This window comes from Phallusia mammillata, chromosome 5 (assembly GCF_965637545.1).
Source record: "Phallusia mammillata chromosome 5, kaPhaMamm4.hap1.1, whole genome shotgun sequence".
In the NCBI taxonomy this organism is placed as follows: Eukaryota; Metazoa; Chordata; class Ascidiacea; order Phlebobranchia; family Ascidiidae; genus Phallusia; species Phallusia mammillata.
In genome coordinates, this window is record NC_137256.1 from 26,789,956 (window position 1) to 26,808,847 (window position 18,892).

An 18,892-nucleotide genomic window follows, 5' to 3' on the forward strand; every position below is an offset into this window, starting at 1 on the left:
ATTGTTAGGCTTCAAACAGGAAAAAAGCATAAGCCTATACTATATTCAAATACTGTTTTCTTTTAAGCGGTATGTAGAAATCTGAGTCAAACAGAAACTAGAAAATGAACGATACAGATTGAATTTTGCCAAATATATCAATACCGTAAAGTTATTTTTTACCGTTGCATTTATATTATTTATTCATGTACTCTATTTTTTACGAAATCATATATCTGTCTCTTTTTTAGTGATTGCGTTGACCTTACCTTCGTCTTTTTTTATCACTGCGTTAATATTTTGCTTCGTTTTTAAAACTTTCCGCATTTTATTGATGTCTTACAGCCATTGTTGTGTCTGTTTGTGCCGGATACCATGGGAATTGTAACGACGAGGAATGTGACGTCACGCACCTCGCGCAAAAAATCCAATAAATTAGGCCTGAAGTAAACCTGCTTAACGTATGATAAAAACCACGTGGCGTGACAGAGTTAAACAGCAAGTCGGTTTAAATGTTTTCAGCTCAAATGTCAGCTAATGAATTTGAAGTGATATCAAAATGAAAAACGTCAGCAACAGAAAAACTGAAAAACAAAGTCACAGGTTGGATTTTGAAGCAATTAAAATTGTTGGATGGAAATAAAAAAGCATATAATAGAGTAACGGCAACGTATAGTTCCAACTTTCACAGCAGGTTTGATTTTTAAAATATTTATGTTCTACCAAGAAACAGAAAGCGGAAACTGATTTGCTGTAAACTATCAAAAATGTATTATCAGCTTTTGTCATTTTTTCTTCTATATTCCAGCATGGCGCGTTTTATTACAGATAGAATGCTCACAAATTACGTAACAACACGACACGTGCCTATTTCAACGAATGTTGCTCCAGGAAAATCAATTGAAGTTTTTCTCTGCATTTTTGACGAGACTTGCTGATTACTTGTATCAGCTCTGTGATTGGTCGGTTTTCGGGCGCGGGAGTGACGTTTGAGAAGGAAGCGCTATGATTGGTCGAAAAAAAAAGAAAAAAATGAGACAACTTGTTCGATCTGTCATTCCTTTTGATCATCTCGTGGTGAAGGTAGCTGTGTCGATGAGACGACTCACCAATTGAGAATAAACAGGTAATTTGCGAGTTGTAAATCAACTAGCCTGGTGTTTGTGCACAATAAACTCGGGTGCACACTTGTTGACTTATGTTACATATACCAGAATAACATTTACCAGAATATGTTTGACTTATTTATCAAATACACGATATTGCTGCTGCTTCCTATGTTGCAGGTCGTTGGATGGTTTCAATCGCTTCGGAGAAACATCTACCACAGCGAATAAGAAATACTTTATGAAACTTCCTAAAATAGGCGAGTAAATAAATGATTGAAGTTTATATACTTATCTATATTTTTGGCGTTAAATGGTAATAGTTTGTATGTCCAAGTGTTGGCAGTATAAAGTGCACTTATTCTGTCTTCGCATGTTGGCATAGTTAAATATTTCATAAACTATAGTTTACATGTTGCCTTGAATTCCAAATACTGCTTCTGCTTTGTTTTGCAGGGATTGGATTTCCGGCGGAAGCGTAACAAAGATGGGGGAACTTTCGGCTTCAAGTTAAGTTGTTTTAACACTTATATAATGCTAGGTTACCTAAAATTTTATTTGCTGCATACACTGACGACTCATAATAGTTTGCAGAAAGTTAGTAAGAGTTTTAGGCAGAAGTGTTTAGAATGAGCGTCAAATATGCTATACATCAAAATTTAAAACAATTTACAGTTTCAATGCTGGTACATCCACGTTTATATTTACTCAAATGGTTTTGGTTTCAGATCATGACGTGACTAAGGTTTAAAGACTTCTAAATCTGAACTTGACAGAAATCGCACTGAAGCTTTAATGTAAGTAAACTATAAATAGAAAACACGAGAGTTGTGAAGTTAAACATAGATTAGAATTTAAACTATCATTTATACCGTTGCTTCAACGAACAGCAAACCCGGGGTGTTGCATGATGTTTGTGCATGTTACATTGTTTTGCATGTCACGTGTGTTTGTGAGCTGCTATTCAGTTGTCAGCATCGGTAGAATTGATTAAAATTGCGATATTCCTTTTTACATAAGTTTAACAGAATGCGATTGAGATATTAGCTTTCTATTATATCAGTTTTAGGTTGTTTTTTTATCAAACCAGAATGCTGTTGTTAGTTTTGTTGCAGACGTTCGAAGCAGCAGCCAAACATCGGAAACAACTGCGGTGACAAAGGTTGTGGAGAAACCCTGATCGGATCAACGTAATTGAAGCACAACATTCCAAATGTAAGTGTTTATCTTACCTAGATATGTTACTTTTCAAGGTCGCTGGTCGCGTCAATTAAATCTAATAACTATATGATTCTATTTAAATAAGACGGAAATGCTCATGCCCTTCAAATGGGCCATGGGTCGCCAACCTTTACTACTCAAAGAGCCACTCGGACCAGTTTCACGTAGTAAAAAAAACACTGGGAGCCACAAAGCCGTTTTAAAATTTAAAATAAAATGCAAAACGTTTTCAGTCGTATGACATTCGACTTTTTGTTGTTAGCTAGTGTTCCATTGCATATTAGACACACTGGTATACTAGTCTCGTCAGCAGAGAAAACAACTTTACGTAGCGTTGCATATTCTGTTTTTGCAGATTTGTATTCCTTTGTTAACGCGTTTGTTACGTAACAATTAACAAACAGCTATTGTTCTCGCGCACACACACTGCAAACAAAAACAGTATTGTCTCATATTGCGTATTAACCTGCGCGCCGCCAGTTTGCCTCTTTCGACTTCACGTTTGATGGTATAGAGATGGGGATTTTCGTGTTCGACTTTTGTGTTCGGAATAATCGTCACATAATTCTTATTCAAATGTACAACATTTGGTAAATTCAAAAACTGAGCCGCATCAGAGGGATCAAAGAGCCGCATGCGGCTCCGGAGCCGCGGGTTGGCGACCCCTGAAATAGGCGAATGAATAAAACTTGCTACAAAAGTTATGTTATATTTTGTTTATATGCTACTGGCCGCGCACTTACCATTTATATACTTGTTTTTTTAGTCACTTCGATAACATCTGGAGAAACAACTGGGAAACATTGGTGGGACTTCGCGTGGATAGGATCCTTCAACTGGATAGGAATGACGCAATCAGCGATCGATGACGTCATCGTGCACTTTCGGTTTACCTTCGCATGGTCATGATCCTTTCGCATGTAGATGACCGTGATGACGAAACCTGCGATCGATGACGTCATCGTGTACTTTGTATTTGTCCACTAATAAACAATCTTTCATACACGTTATATTTGGTACACTTCAAATACACATCAGCATTGTTTATCAGTTTGCGTGTGTAATATTTTGTACCAACGGTTTTATTCTGCTTTAACGCCTCTGTGCATCGTCCAAACTTTATTCTCTTATATGAGTTGTTGTATATTTATATGAGCACAATCCATTTTTAGTCCTGCTTCTTGCGCTGTTGCGAAACAAATTTTCCTGATAACATATGTTATAGCTACATCTAATACACAGAATGATTTTTTTAACAAATAATTTCCCATAATTTTCACGATATTTCGTTCTACGTCGCTTTCGTATTTCCCTTGCTCACAACATTTTATTATTGTTAGAAATTTCCACCCTTTTGGTCTTTGAAAAGTTGCAATTTTGTCCCACGAATCTTAAAATAAATAACATATCTCCGTTCCCCACTAAACTTCTAAATCGTCCATTTAAGTCTGTCCTTTAGTTTGTCGTAGTAGTACCTTTTTTGCCTAACCATGTGTGTGAAACTTGTTCTTTGTTTACTTCAATAATACTAAATAACACGTTTTATTTCGATTCGGTGTGTTTTTTTATAGGTAAACCACCAATCAGAGCAACATCGCAAAACACAAAAGAATTAGTTTACAAAAAAATTGACCTTGGGTTACGAGGATTCGAAGGCTTCGCGAGATTCGATCCCATGACTCACTGCTTTCTACAATTTGCTGCAAACCACTACACTAGCAAGCTGCTTGTTGTTTATTGAATGATTCTTTTATATAACTCTAGAACCGCAGTAAAAAACGCTCTGGTACTACAACATATAAGAACCACTTAAAGCTTGGATGGTCGTCACCAGCCGTGGTGTAGAGGTTAGTTCCTTGCTTCTCAATCCTCTCACCACTGTTCGAACCCCGGTAAAGATAAACTCTGCCCCGGTAACCGATAGCACACTTTGGGTTCGAACGTTGCCCCTCTGATAGAACTCTGTGGTGATCCTCCTTGGTTGAAGTCTCTCCCCGTTGTAACAATCTCATCTCCCGCTTCCCAGGCTCTAAGCCATAAGCCGTCAGCGAGCTAAAGTTTTTCCCCTTCTCTATGTGTGTCACTCCACTCTCAAACCTTAAGACCGTACACCTATTTAAATGAGATCACAATCAAAAGGTAATTTTGCACTTTTTTGGAAAACCGCCCAATATAATACAACAAAAAAGTGGGGAATGTTGTAGAGTAGTATTTTTAGACACTTTTGGGGGGCTTGGGAGGTGGAGGGCCCTTCGGGCCCTGCTTGCGCCGAAGGCGCAAGCCCTTTGTTCGGAAGAGGTTGTGGGTTCTTCACATCACTTGGGGGGGGGGGCAGGGGGGATCGATGGCTTCGATTCGAACCATTGGCTTCGAACCGGCGTTTTTTTCTATTTACCCACTACACCGCGCAAGCGCCCTTCGGTCTAAGGGCTAAACTGACTTATGACTTGTTCTTTTCGTCGATTCTTATGTCATCAAACAAAATATTTCTGCGTTTGAACGATCAGCGTGAGGTTGGTTAGCTTATGGGGGGCATGGAAGCCAGTCAGGGGGATTGGGGGCAGTCATGGAAATGGGTTAGGGCCATGGGGTGGCTTAGAGAGTGATGAGATCAGAGCGGGGAGAGACCTCAATCAAGGAGGATCACCACAGAGTTCTATCAGAGGGGCAACGTTCGAACCCGAAGTGTGTTATCGGTTACCGGGGCAGAGTTTATCTTTACCGGGGTTCGAACAGTGGTGAGAGGATTGAGATGCAAGGAACTAACCTCTACACCACGGCTGGTGACGAGAAACCCAGCTTTAAGTGGTCCTTATATGTTTTCGGTTCTAGGCTTCAGCCAAAAACTAAGCAGCGATGTAGCTTTTGGAATTCGAACCCAAATTTCCAGAACATGAGCACAAGATCTTCACCTCTACACCACGAGAGGTGACGGCAAACCCACCCAAAAATGATACATTTGTGAGTTAGACGATTCCTTCCCAAAAACATAACAAATTTTGGGGGAGGGTTAGAACTACAAACCATAAGTTCTATCGACCAAGCAGCTTACCATTAGACCACAATGGACACGAAATCGCAGGGCGGGTTTCCTTAATGATATCGATTTCTTTTCTTACCTATTATTGTCTTAATTTTTGGACACCCAGACCATACATGTAGACGATTTTTTAGTGGTTGGGTAAGCAGCTCGTTAGTACAGTGGTTATGCAGGCAGGTAGTTAGGTTGAGAGTAAGGCAGACAGGCAGGCAGTAAATCTCCAATTCACTGGTTCGAACCTCTGAAAGGTCGAAAGGCTGGATAGAAGTTCACAGAAAGTCTCACAGAAGGGCTGCCTGTCAGATTGCAGAGGAACTGACTCAAGTGACGTAGGAAGGCTGCAAACCGACGTTTTTTACGCACAACTTCAACTGTAAAGTTGTAACCACAACACTGTGGACATATGTGAGGGACCATAGCAACGTTACTTAATGTTGTAGTTGGATCGGAGTACGACAATTCTGCATGGTTCTAATCCCACCGGAAGTCTCAAAATCTGTTGATAGGAAGTTGTGTAAGGTCCAAATCTTTTTGCTCTTACGTTCTAATTTTACAGATTTTTGTTTGTTTGTTGACCTCCCGTTACGACTGACTTGGGATCTACACTGAAGCCTATCCAACAATACGGAAATATGGGGTCTAACAAGAATAAATATGGTATAACGGCGTCAAGCCAATGGAGGATAAAAATGACATAAAAAACGGCAACCTAAAATAGCGTATATTATAGCATAGAATGTAGAAGCATAACTTGAAAACATACTACAATGAAAGATGTTAAGTACAAACAAAGACCAAAACCAATAAAATTACAAAAAGACACAATTATGAGTCTTTAAATATGTAACCTAACATAGAATATAGTATAGAATAACGAAACACACCTAGAATAAACACAGTGCTATATGTGTACACAAATTAACGGCAAAACAACGTTTTAAGTAAACAAATAAAATAACAATCAAGAAACACGTATGAGTAAAACGCACACAAAAATCAGCAACAGTTAAATAAACGTTCAACAGTGTCTGTACGCATGCCAAAAGTTTGGTTATAATTCAGAACTATTAACAAAATAATATAAGTAAGCATTGCCAAAATTGACGATGAACAAGAACTAAATTACATAAATATTTTAGAACGTTAGAATTTACAAGAAACGACAAAACGCAAAAATATAATTACGATACAAATGTAGCTTTAACTTATTCAATACACAAAGTTGGTTTTATTTAAGCGAACACAGAAATGTGAAAACAAAACACAAGTTCGATGTTCTTCGGAAAGTAAGTTCTTCATCGGGAACAGAGCGTCCGCTGATTGTATGGTTGTTGTTCCAAGTCTGAATATGATAGGAGTGCTTCAACTTGTGGCCAACATCGTCCATAGAATGAACTCCAATCTTCACTCGACATCGGAGCTCCTGAAACAGAAACATACAAGAGACAAAACAATGCAATTCCATACTTTCATATAGATCGCTTAACATATTCGCAAAATACAATATACTGAAAGCTAGACAGTGTGCACCATGTTGGCTATCAGCAACCTAATTGAAAAAAGTAAATTGTTCGGCTATAATTTGCTGCATACAAACGCCTTAAGTTCATTAAGTGTTAAAATAATTTTAATAATGCGCTTACTTATTAATATGAATGATTTAACCGATGCTGACAACTGAATAGCCGCTCTAACACACAAGTGACATGCAAAACAATAAATGTAACATGCACAAGCATCATGCAAAACAACAACAGGCTTGCTATTCGTTGCGGCAACGGCTAAAGAGTCACAACTATTATTAATCCCCTCTAATTCACTGGTTGATCTGTAAACATTTTATTATAGAAACTACCGAACCGGTACTTATGCAGCAAAACGTCTATCTAAAAGAATATAATTCATGTAGATTTGCCTTAACACGTACCTGTATATAGTTCCAATTCATCCAATGGTTCGTTCAAGCGCAAATCCGACTCCATTACGCAATGCCTTCACGACATACAGGAGATCTGCAGCAAAACACAAATATTAATATCTATCGAATTTTAGTGCATACAAAATAAAGTTATAAAATTAACCACTTCTAACTCTACTCCTGCCTCACAGCTCTTTAGCTTACTCTGTGTTACGTTGTATCTGTAGATTTAACATTATTCTGGTTACTTAACTTATTAAGTATTTCCGATGTGTGTAGTTCCTATTCATCTAGTGATCAGTCCAATGTCGATATTATTCCCCAGTGTCTTAACCGCAAACGGGAGATCTGCAATAACCAATGTAAATATTAAAGTTCGATTGCTGTTGGTTTTAGAAATGAAAATAAAATAATATTAGTGCATATTTGACGCTCCGTTTGTTAACGCTTCTAACCTTTACTCCTGCCTCACAACTAGTAAGCTAAACTCAAAACAAACGACTGTTACAAACCAGGGAACGCCAAATAAGCAACATAACATTTAACTTTCTGGTTACTTAACTTAATTAGGCCTTTCCGATCTTTCCATCTTCTTCGATCACTCCGCCTCCAGTAATTGTCTGCAAAACAAAATATAAGCAGTACCAGGAATTTGACATAACGTAATATTAATTACGAAAAGCTTAACTATATACCAACATGTGAAGACAGGATAAGTGCACTTTTATACTATTTCCCCATGTTGGCACCTACATCTAATATTAAGTGATACAATTTAATAGATAACATATAAAAATACATTTACTCGCCTGTTTTCGGAAGTGTGTGTTGTGTGCCAACGAAGCCCTCTTCCGTAAGAACGATGTTTCAGCGTCCAGCCAATCAATTCCCGAAGCCATCCGACGACCTGAAACAATGTGATCCAGCAGCAGTATATAGTGTATTTGAAAAGTGAATTAAACATAAACGCATAACTTATTATTACAGGTATCAGTGGGAAGTAAACAAGTGTGCACCCGAGTTTACTTCTACAAAGACACCAAACAAGTTGATTTACAACTCGCAAATTACCTTTTATTCTCCATTGGGAAGTCACTCCATCGACACAGATACCTTCACCAAGTTGTTCACAAGGAGTGACAGATCGAAGGCGCAAGGACAAAGTCGCCTCACTTTTTTTCTTTTTCTTTCAGCCAATTAGAACGCTTGCTTCTCAAACGTCATATGGGCGCTCTTCAACCGTCCAATGACAGGCTTTATTGCATCAATCAGTGAATTCCACTTCGGGCTGGTTGATTGATTGCGGGAGGCAAAAATCTTGGAATGATTGGCGGCTGAACTGTTGTGACGTGGCTTTACTTGATTGGTTCGTGTGACACAATTGCTTGCTGGTAGAATCCGAAGTTCGTTAGGATTTGTAACCAAACAGCACAAATAGGTTTAGCCATCCGTTTAATTGTCCCGTCATCGTAAAAATGTAATGCAATTTCATTAAAGGAAAAGTTTTATTTTACTTGGTGTGTTGTTGCGTAGACGAAATAAGTATTAAAAACGTTGTTATGCTTCGTTTTCCTTTACCAACAACATTAAATTTTGTGCCATTGGGGTCACTAAACATACAACCAGCTTCAAACATTCTGGCAATTAACATATTTAGAAGCAGTCTGTACATGTATATAGCTGCCTACTTCATATAAATCCAAAGCAAATGTTTAGCCCTGTGGCTCCCAAACTTTTTCGGCAAATTTCTCTCTTAGCAGTTTAAACATTTTCATTTCTCCCTAATATACTACGTAGTAGATGCTAAACAGTACAAAGTTCGTTTAAAATTGGATCTTTTATCAACTTTACAGGTTATATTTCCAGAGCTGAAGCGTCTATTTACAAAGCACATGTAAAAATTAAAGTAAATTTTCCCCTCAAGTTTCAAAATCCATCTCTTGGGAGGAATTCCTTCTTAAAAACACGATGACAAGAGACGTCTGTGCTTAAATATAAGCTGCTAATTTCTTTTCACTTGCCCTCTTGACATAGAACTCAAAGATACAGAAGCAAAATGTTTAATATTAAAAATGCAAGTAAGAAAATGAAACTATTTACCACAATTTACAGACAGTAACATGAAAAACAAACTTAAATGAGATGAAAACCAAAACATAATCACACATATGCATGGTTTGTCACAATTTGGTGTAAGAGTTATACCCACTTGTTCAACGTACTGTACTGGCATTTTCCTAAATTTTATTGTCTTTTTGGCATGCTTTTAGTGCTACATTTTTATTAGTGACTTTTTTGTTGATGGACATGGTCTAAAAGAAATTCTATGTGTTGTTTATCTCTCATCTTTCAGAAGGGTAAGACACAGTTTTGTCACACAATATATCAGAATTCATTTGTAAACCAAAAAACTTGCTATATTAAAATATTTAAAAGTAGACGCTTTTCAATGGAAACAGGTTCGGAAGCCCTTTGACGATTTATTATTTTTTGCCAAGTAATGCTAATATTATTAGAAGCCAACAAAAGACTTTTTACAAACCATTTCCTCATGTGTAAGCAGGTTTCTGTCGCACGCAGCCACCACTATTATTTATCCTGTCACTACCTCTACATGTATACAGGAAAAAACATACAACACAAAGGGAACAAAGGAAGCAACAGTACGATATCACTGCATAAAAATATATATCGACGCACAGTGTAAGCCAATAACCCTGTGCAAACTAAGCAACAATATTAAGGCAAGCAAACTATTTATGAGGAGATTTCTTCTAGTTCTTCGCCGCTGCTGCTTTTTCCGCTTCAGCTTTTGCTCTCACTAAAATAAATACAATTTTTGCTTATTTAGATGTAAATAATGGTAGAACTAGCGCTAGCCTACTATGAAGCTGACATGTGCAGCATACACGGCAGGCAATGGTGCTTGTGATTCGACTTTTGACAAGTTCACCACTGAGCCTGTACAGCTAAGTTGGTAAAGTGCCAGCATCTGTTTATTGAGGGAAGTCTTCGTGAGTTGTCGCCACATGCATCTCTCTTTGACCCCATCAAGTGGGCTTTCCATGACTCCCCGCCGGGTACGATATTGTGATGACACAATGGACAGTGTTCCTGCTGACCTTCATTCGTTGCTATGGAGATGATCAAATTATTTTAGGCTTTATTCTGAGAGAAAAAGTAAGCAAACAAATTTCTGCTTGGCTAAATTAGCAACACCCAAGTATGCTACATTATATAGATAAAGTCATCTGATAACATTTTCATTTTTAAGCCAGTTAGATGGGATACTGTTGGCATTTTTCATCTGCCCTTCATTAGGTCTTATTTTGGGTGCTAAACGAGTTGCTAGGCACTCTCCACACTGCAGAGGTGTGTGGTGAGCTGGTTTAGTCGCCAACGACCCGACTATGAAACAGGTAGTACAGTACTGGATTACGTATTTCCAGTAGCACGCAGAGCATGTCCTGACAGAGTAAAGTATTTACTTTCCATAAATAGGATAGTTAATTAATTTTGTGGCATTTTTTTTAATTTCTGGTGAAACCCCATTGATGGCATAAGTTGGTGCTAAAATCGCTACATTACAGGATGCAGAAGTTAACAATGAGCCTGTATAATATGTATTGGCTGCTTTATGTTTCTAAAACTGTGTTTGTAATTTAAAACAGTTTCTAATTTTGCTCTATACTAGAATATCAAAAGCATGTGCTTTCAGGAGTGGTATGAACTTTTAGTTGATCTGTTTACAATTTTTGCTATTCAATGATGCATTTAAGGACCCCCAACCATCCCCCTGGAAGGACTCCTGTTCGACTTGTACATGTGAATATCAGGAGTGAGTATGTCAGCAACATTAATTTACCTGTTTACAGTGTTCACATCTCCTTAAGATCGGACATTGTTTCCAGTAATGTAAATCTAAACCCTCCTCTGTAAATCCCTCATCTCTTTCGCCACAGAAAATACACATGCTGCAAAACAAACAAGGTAGTTGTAGTAAAAGTAGGTAAAGATGACATTTTTTTCTTGTTGGTATATTTTTCTCAGACAGAATAACAAAACAATTGATTTTCCGAAAAAAAAACATCAAACTAATGTTGATTTTTTATAACTTTGCATTAGAAGTAAGCAGCATTACACAAGCATGCTAAAAGGTTTTGTGCCAAGTTTCAATACAATTTTTGCATAAGCAAGTACACAAATCAATAATCATACAAACACTTTTAAATATTGATCAATCCGTACTGTGACCAACATTGACAATTGAACAACTATTTTGTTTGTAACAGCTTACTCAGATGCATGACTGCAGGTTAATTTCAACTAGAGAACAGAAAATACACCTGCTACAATAAACAAACAGGTTAATTGTACTACAGTTGTAATTTCGGTTTGTTTTTCTCTGGGCAAGGTAATAAATAATGATTTTCAAAAAACATCATCAACTGATTTCAATTTTACTATTATTTGTATGAAGAAGTAAATAGATTGATACAGCCTGATATAAGCTTCAGCTTTTATAATGGGATTTAAGCATTATTATGCAAAACCATATCTGATTTTTAAATAACATTCTAGATATGCATAGTACCAAAGCTACCAATTGATAAGCAATCACCTATTTTGTTTTAAACAATCTTACTTAAATGCACAATTGCAGGTTAATACACTGGGAAGAGTTCCTGACAAGTTTTTTTTTTACGAAAGCACATGCATATTATAGCATAAACACTTAAATATATACATATAATATTGCATTAAACAAATAAATTTGGAAACTTACTTGTCCAGAAACGAATCATCATTTGGGACAAGGAGTTTTATGTAACTTTTAACCAAGTGAATTATAGTTTACCATTAATTGTTTCATCATCAAATCTTAAAATCAGTTAGCTGTGCTGTCTCTCAAACCTAGCATTAATAAATGCAAATATTTCCAGCTAACTACAATCCAGTTCTATTGATTATTATATCACACACAATAGCCTTCTGGACACTGCATATTTTAGATAAGCACAGATCGACAAGATTGAGTTGATATTAATCCGTTAAAGTTTTAAGCACAACTTGATTTACCTCTTTCTTGTTCTGCAGCTCTCGCTTGCATCTGGGATCTGATCTCAGATTGAGTTGGTTTTCCGTACAATCGGTCAAACCCATCAAACAGGTTTCTAATAGAAACTAGAAGGGTGGCTTAGCACATATTGCCCTTGCATATACACTATAACCTATTTTGAAGCATTAATATATTTCCTATGCTTATTTTGTAATGGGTCCCATATTAGCCATCGTCTTTAATAACCTTACTTGTTTCTGCAGGCAGAAACTCATGGGTCCCCACACATGCAAAGTTGAAAATAATGCATTTCAAGAGATAACCATGAGAAAGTTGTGTGTTGTATGGTAAAACACAGTGATCGGTACTGGTCATAAATAATAATATATTGCTTTAAATATGTCCTATTTAACGTTCTTTTTCAAAGAAAAGAAGGAGTAAATAGTGGCATAATGGGGTAAAACAAAAAATAGACACCTATGAATAGCAAATTCTACAAGCTGTCCAATTTTCATTCAATTCGAACATTGATAAAGGGTCACCCATTTTAGGGATTAGTTGGTTGAATTGTGGTGTTACAAGGCAAAACATAACATTTGAAGGCTTAGTATGTTCAATAAACTTTGCAAATTTCATATAATTAGAACGTTTTTTAAAAGTTCATTTATTTTAGGGGGCTAGTTGAGTAAATGTTGAGGCTACAAGGTAAAACACATCAATCGAAACCTGGTAATAGCATAGTCCACATTCTACCCAAAATTTAGCCTATTCCGACACTGTTTAATAAACTCACCCATTTTAGGGGGCTAGTGGGGTAACTAATAGGGTTATTTGGACAAACAAAGTGGGATGCACATCTATATAACTATATCTACCATCTGTGTACATTTCAGCCAAATCCATCAAACATTTGATGGAAAAACGAGTCAGACAAACTTTGGGGAGAAGAAAACAAAAAAACAAAAAACAAAAACAATTTGAGTAAAATCAATATGTGTCCCCTTCAGGGAAGGGGACCCATAACTATTTCCTCAGCGACAACAAAACTGTAACTGGATCTCTGAACCAATTCCATACAAACCTCACTTCACTAAACTGGAATCGAATTCCTATTGTCTGCATTCTCTCCTGTCATCCAATTTGTTGGAAGTACATCGTTCGTGACAACAAACTTGATTCAGCGACATTCAAACATGCATTTTATACCTTTGCAGAAAAGTAGCTAAAAATATTATCTCATAATAGTGGTGAGTTATACAAAGATTCACAAAACACAATTTACAATCCTGGAAACCAAATGCAAAAACTTTGTCTTTAACCAGAATCAAATACAGCAGCTTAAAAATATTGCTTTTTGTTTTGCAGTATATCATACCATCATCAGCAATATTACAAAGTCTGCATGCATTTATCCTTTATGTAGTAGGTGTAAAAGTAAAGATAGGCATTGCATTACAGCACCTCATAGAGTGTGATTATTGCATTTCCACCAGTTTCTGTTTCACAGTTTAAAGATTAACACAACTTGATCAGATCAGGCAAGTGTTGGTAACAAAAATGTTTTCGCTTTATATATTTGCTACATATAAGCTCATTAGTAATTTGTTTTGGATCATTTTTTGACCTACTTCAAAATGTCCAGCTATGTTTACAAACTTGTTTTAACTCACCTTGGTAAGTAAAAGTACAAAGTTCAGTTGCAAGCAGCTGTTTGATGTTTGCACCATGAATTTGATGAAGCTTTTGTGGATTTGCCAGCTTTGTCATCTGTTCAAGTGTCAAGCAGAGATCTCCCGCTCTGCATCAAACTGACACAATTGCAAACCAGTGAATTACTCCCTTGGGGCTTCAATAGCTGTAAGAATTAGTTAACATTTAACACACACAATAACTTACTTAAGGCTGTAAAGGTAACAATTTGGTCTACTGAGCTAAAACTTTAAATACTAAACGAGAAGCCCACTACAAACAATTGTTTAATATTTCAACACATTAGGGCTTAATTTCTGATCTTAGGGACGGATAACCAAAAAACACTCATTTAAGGGTAAAAATTGAGTAAATCTAAATAAAAGTTATTATGTACATTACAATACACCAACCAACAAAGTAAAAAGCTCCTAGATCATGTACTTTAACAAGTAGAGCTGTTCCAAAAATTTACATTTTGGGGGCCTGTGCGTGATCTGCACAGTAATTTAAGGTCAAACTTTAGAAGGAACAAACTTGGATAACTAACTAACATCTGTGTAAATTTGAATAATTTTGAAGCACCCTTTCTTGACCAAACATGTGAAACAAACCAGTGTTAAACAGAAAAAACATAAGGGACCCATAACTAGGTTTATGGTACAATTAATACATCAGATTATATTTGTGAGTGAAACTTCAACTTACTGGCAAAGATTCATGCAAGATGTCCGTTGTTTTAAACCGAAATTTCCAAAAACGTTACAGCTTTCATCACTAGTTGGTGCTGGTTAGTAAACAATCTAAAAAAACATTAGAGGTTTATAAATTGCTGTTGCTACCCTGTACCCCAGTGATTCTCAACCAGGCCTCCTTTGAAAACAAACTTTACATCCCACATTAATCTCAAAAAACAGGTCCAGAATATTGTCTGTCAACAATATCTTGTTTTCATGTGTGACATTGTTAAAGCAATATTGACCAAATCAGGCAAATTATTTTTTATCTCTTAAGGAATGTCAAAACTTATGCTTTCCTTTTATCTAACCCAGTGGACAAGTCAAATCTTTCCCTGGCTGTTAACCTCTGCTGCAGACAATCTTAATTGCCTGAAAAGTTTAAAGTGAGATATCTCAGTGCAATGAACGAAATTATTTTACCTCAATATTGTCCACAAATGTTGGGATTCTTCCCCAAGCAAGCATCACAGAATCATTAGATGAAGACTTAGAAACAGCCGACTGCAAAATATTTTACACATAAAAAGTAATTACAAATTAAAAAGGTGGTTTTCCTGAATATTTACATTTTATATGTTTTTTATCCGATTTACCGATTTACTATACACAACATTTGATCTCCTAACATAAATGTTTTTTGCAAAATCAATAGGGTCTCCACACACATGTTTATGAGGTTATGTTAGAAAGATGTTGCAAGTGCATTTAGATTATGAAGGACAATTTAGTAGAAAGCATCAAGCCACATTATTAACCTGCAAGTTTTTTTCATCCACAATTCTCCAAGACTCACTTGGTGGAACGGGTAGGGCTGTATTTCGTGGAATCCAATCTTGGATCCTGAAAAACAAGTCACACATACTGAGTGTGAATATACTGAAGGGCATAGCAGATAAAATATGTTGGTTTGCAGTAGCTCATACCATCATCACTTATATTACAAAGTCTACATGCAGGTATTTATCCCTCATGTAATGAGTGTAAACGTAAAGTTAGGAATCCCATTACAGCACCACACAATAACTAGAATGGTGGCTTTCTGATATACTTCCATTTTATATATTCTATACGATATTTACCAATTTACTATACACATCATTTGATCTACACATATGATTGTTTTTGTAAACAAAAACTAATGGGTCCCCACACGCGTGTTTGTGCGGATTTACGGTAAACAACTGTTGCGGTGATTTTTAAATTCTTAAGAACAAATTTTTAGAATGCATTAACCCAACAATGAAAAATTTTGTTGTATTTTTTGCACTATTATTGTCGTATAATTACAAAAACATTAAAAAAGAACGAAACAAATACTTTCAATTTAATCTCTTGCTTTGACCCAGATATTGTCGTCCAAGGTCCGGTTTTAAACACAATTTTTTCTAGAAAGCTGTAACAGTTGTGTTACAGACAATTAAAAAGCGATTTGCTGCAAGTGTATACATAACTTTTCATTTAACTTTGTTTCGCAAAACGAGTTTTTCATTTAACTTTGTTTCGCAAAACGAGTACCATTGACCTGTAGTAACCTTTAGGGTGCACACACCAAACGACTGTTTGACCTTTTGACACCGTTTTCAATAGCACGCCGTCCTTGGTGTTCAACAACACCGTTTGACCTAATTTATACATGCCTTGAGTATTTGATTCAAAAAAAAAAAAAAACGCTACGTTATGGCGAAAGAAAGTTCTGAACTGTGTTAGTAATACCTACTAATTGACCTTAAGTAACCCGTGGTCATGCAACGGCCAACCTGACAACGAGCATTTAAAAAACTTTTATCTTGCAAAAAAGTCAAGTTTATTTTTTCATATTTAGTTTGTTTAACAAAGTTTTGCTTGACATTATACGAAACCGAAGCACGCTTATTAGGTTTAAATCGCGTTATATGTGTGAAACCTTTGCAAAAACTGAAAATGTGAGTGATAACTTAATAAAACGACATAGCATTGCTGTGCAAAACAGCTGATTTCTAATCACCGAAACGACGTCTCGTAAAACGTCTGTCCGACGTCAAGCTGAGCCCTCCCGCTCTGCCCTATTATTCGTAAACATACTCTCTTGGGACTTCTGCCTACAGTGTCTTTCTTGACCAAACGAGCGTTAGACACATTTACGTTTCGGAGGCCAGTGAGTGTGTCGCTGGGTCATTCCGGGTCAAACTTCAGGTGGACCAAGTTCAGATTAATATCTAACATATGTCCAAATTTGAATAAATTTGAAGCACTCTTTCTTTACTAAACAAGCGTTACAAACCAGCGTTAAAAATTTTACGTTTTGGGGGCCTGTGGGTGAACCGCTGGGTAATTTGGGGTCAAACTTCAGGTGGACCACGTTTGGATTAATATCTAACATATGTCCAAATTTGAATAAATTTGAAGCACTCTTTCTTGACCAAACGATCGTTACAAACCAGCGTTAGACAGAAAAAAGAAAAAAAAAATACGGACAAAAACAATATGTGTCCCCTTCAGGGAAGGGGACCCATAATAAACATACCAAGTACATATAGGATATTATTACAAAAGATGAACGATTACAAAAAATATAATCTTTAAATTATGTCACAGTTATGTTTTGATTAAACACAGTTGAAAGAATAACACAACTTGATCTGTATTAACTTACTATGTATGGAGTTGGGATTGTATTTATATTTTCTACATCTTGTGGTAAAGCATCTTTCTTCACTGTCGAAATTAATGTGCTGCAAATATCCTTATATTCCTTGTGTTGGGGTTTGAGTTTCGGTTGTGGGCTGGAGAAAATGCTGCAAACAAATAATATTTGAAATGTGGCTGAAAATCAGCTGCTTAATTTCTCACTTGGTTTTATATGTTACATAAAGTTCAAAACTGAAAAAAACACTAAGTTTGATAAAAACAAAACTGCCTGAGAGTTTGTGTGTAGAGAATACATTGTGTTGCAGATGTTTCTAAAATAGCCGTCATCAAAATTAAAGCAAGTTGTGGCATAACAGGACAAAGAACAGATAAGATAAGTGTTTGTGACAAAAAACGTTTTCGCTTCATGTATTTGCTATTTACAAGCTCATTAGTAATTTGTTTTGGATCATTTTTTCTTGGCTTTTTAACATGTCCAGCTATGTTTACAAACTTGTTTTAACTCACCTTGGTAAGTGAAAGTATAAAGTTCAGTTGCAAGCAGCTGTTTGATGTTTGTGAGTTTGAAACATGAAAATGTGCCATGAATTTTATGACGCTTTTGGATGTGGATTTGCTTTTCTAAACATAAAGATTATTAAGTTAAAACTTAACAGCAATAATCATGTGCTCACAGAAAATGGCAAACAATACAAAGCTTTGTATGTTAAAACTAAAAACACTCCCTAATACAATTGGTCTTGCTGTTGTTGTTTTTATTTCAAGCCCCAAATAAGCTCAAATCCCTCTATTAGTAATTAAGTGCATAAATAATATGATACATCAGTACATAAAAAGGGAACTAAACTATTGGAGATACTAAATAGTGCATGGTATCACATGGTAATTAGTTTTAATAGAGAGAATTGGAAAAGTGATGACAGTTAAAGCTATTTGGATTAAGGTGAGTGTTTGTAATTGAAACAAGACACAAAAGGACAAGAAAACTGTTTTTTACCTGCTTCTTTAGCCCATATATATGTCGACAGAAACTTCTTGAATGTGAAATATTTTGAAATTGGAAATTGTAGCCTGAAGAAAGAAAACAATTTTGTGTTGATGACTCTTAATCTGTTACTGATGTGCAAATTAATGGAAACAGTATGAAACCAAAGTTCAAACATATTGCAAAAATGAACAGCACAACCCACACAAAATCTGGCTGGTTGTTATTTAAATTCAACCCTTATATCTGCTTCCTAATAGCAAAAGTTTTAAAGGAGCATGTTTTTTTAGCTATGACCAGTCAGCTAAACCAGCTTCAACATGGAAGCTATCAAAAAGTATAAAGACAATGTAAAGTATGGTTGAGGGTTAAATTGTCAATGTTTGGATGCATGGAATTGGTGTCATTCGGTTGCCAAAACATCAATAAAGCGTTAAATTGACCAAAACATGAACCCTTTAAATCAGTAGTTCTCAACGGGGGTGCCAGCGCCCCCCTGGGGGCGTTAGCTCTCACAAAGGGGGCGC

The 18,892-nt window shown here is 36.3% G+C and overlaps 2 long non-coding RNA genes across 3 annotated transcripts; one reads left to right on the forward strand and one right to left on the reverse strand.

The window, feature by feature from the left end:
• The first annotated feature begins 763 nt into the window (after nucleotides 1-763).
• On the forward strand, nucleotides 764-3,857 carry LOC145228734 (uncharacterized). The gene is made up of 6 exons (XR_013860239.1): nucleotides 764-1,105; nucleotides 1,266-1,345; nucleotides 1,542-1,594; nucleotides 1,814-1,882; nucleotides 2,190-2,300; nucleotides 3,073-3,857. It is a non-coding gene; the product is annotated as an uncharacterized LOC145228734 (long non-coding RNA).
• Nucleotides 3,858-6,051: 2,194 nt separating this feature from the next.
• Nucleotides 6,052-8,967, reverse strand: LOC145228695 (uncharacterized). Of its 2 annotated transcripts, XR_013860190.1 has the most exons (5): nucleotides 8,336-8,967; nucleotides 8,074-8,171; nucleotides 7,518-7,884; nucleotides 7,274-7,358; nucleotides 6,052-6,769 (listed from the first exon to the last, which is right to left on the reverse strand). It is a non-coding gene; the product is annotated as an uncharacterized LOC145228695 (long non-coding RNA). The 2 variants fall into 2 exon arrangements; XR_013860189.1 differs by lacking the exons at nucleotides 8,074-8,171; nucleotides 8,336-8,967 and having other exon boundaries at nucleotides 7,518-8,067.
• Between the last annotated feature and the right edge of the window lie 9,925 nt (nucleotides 8,968-18,892).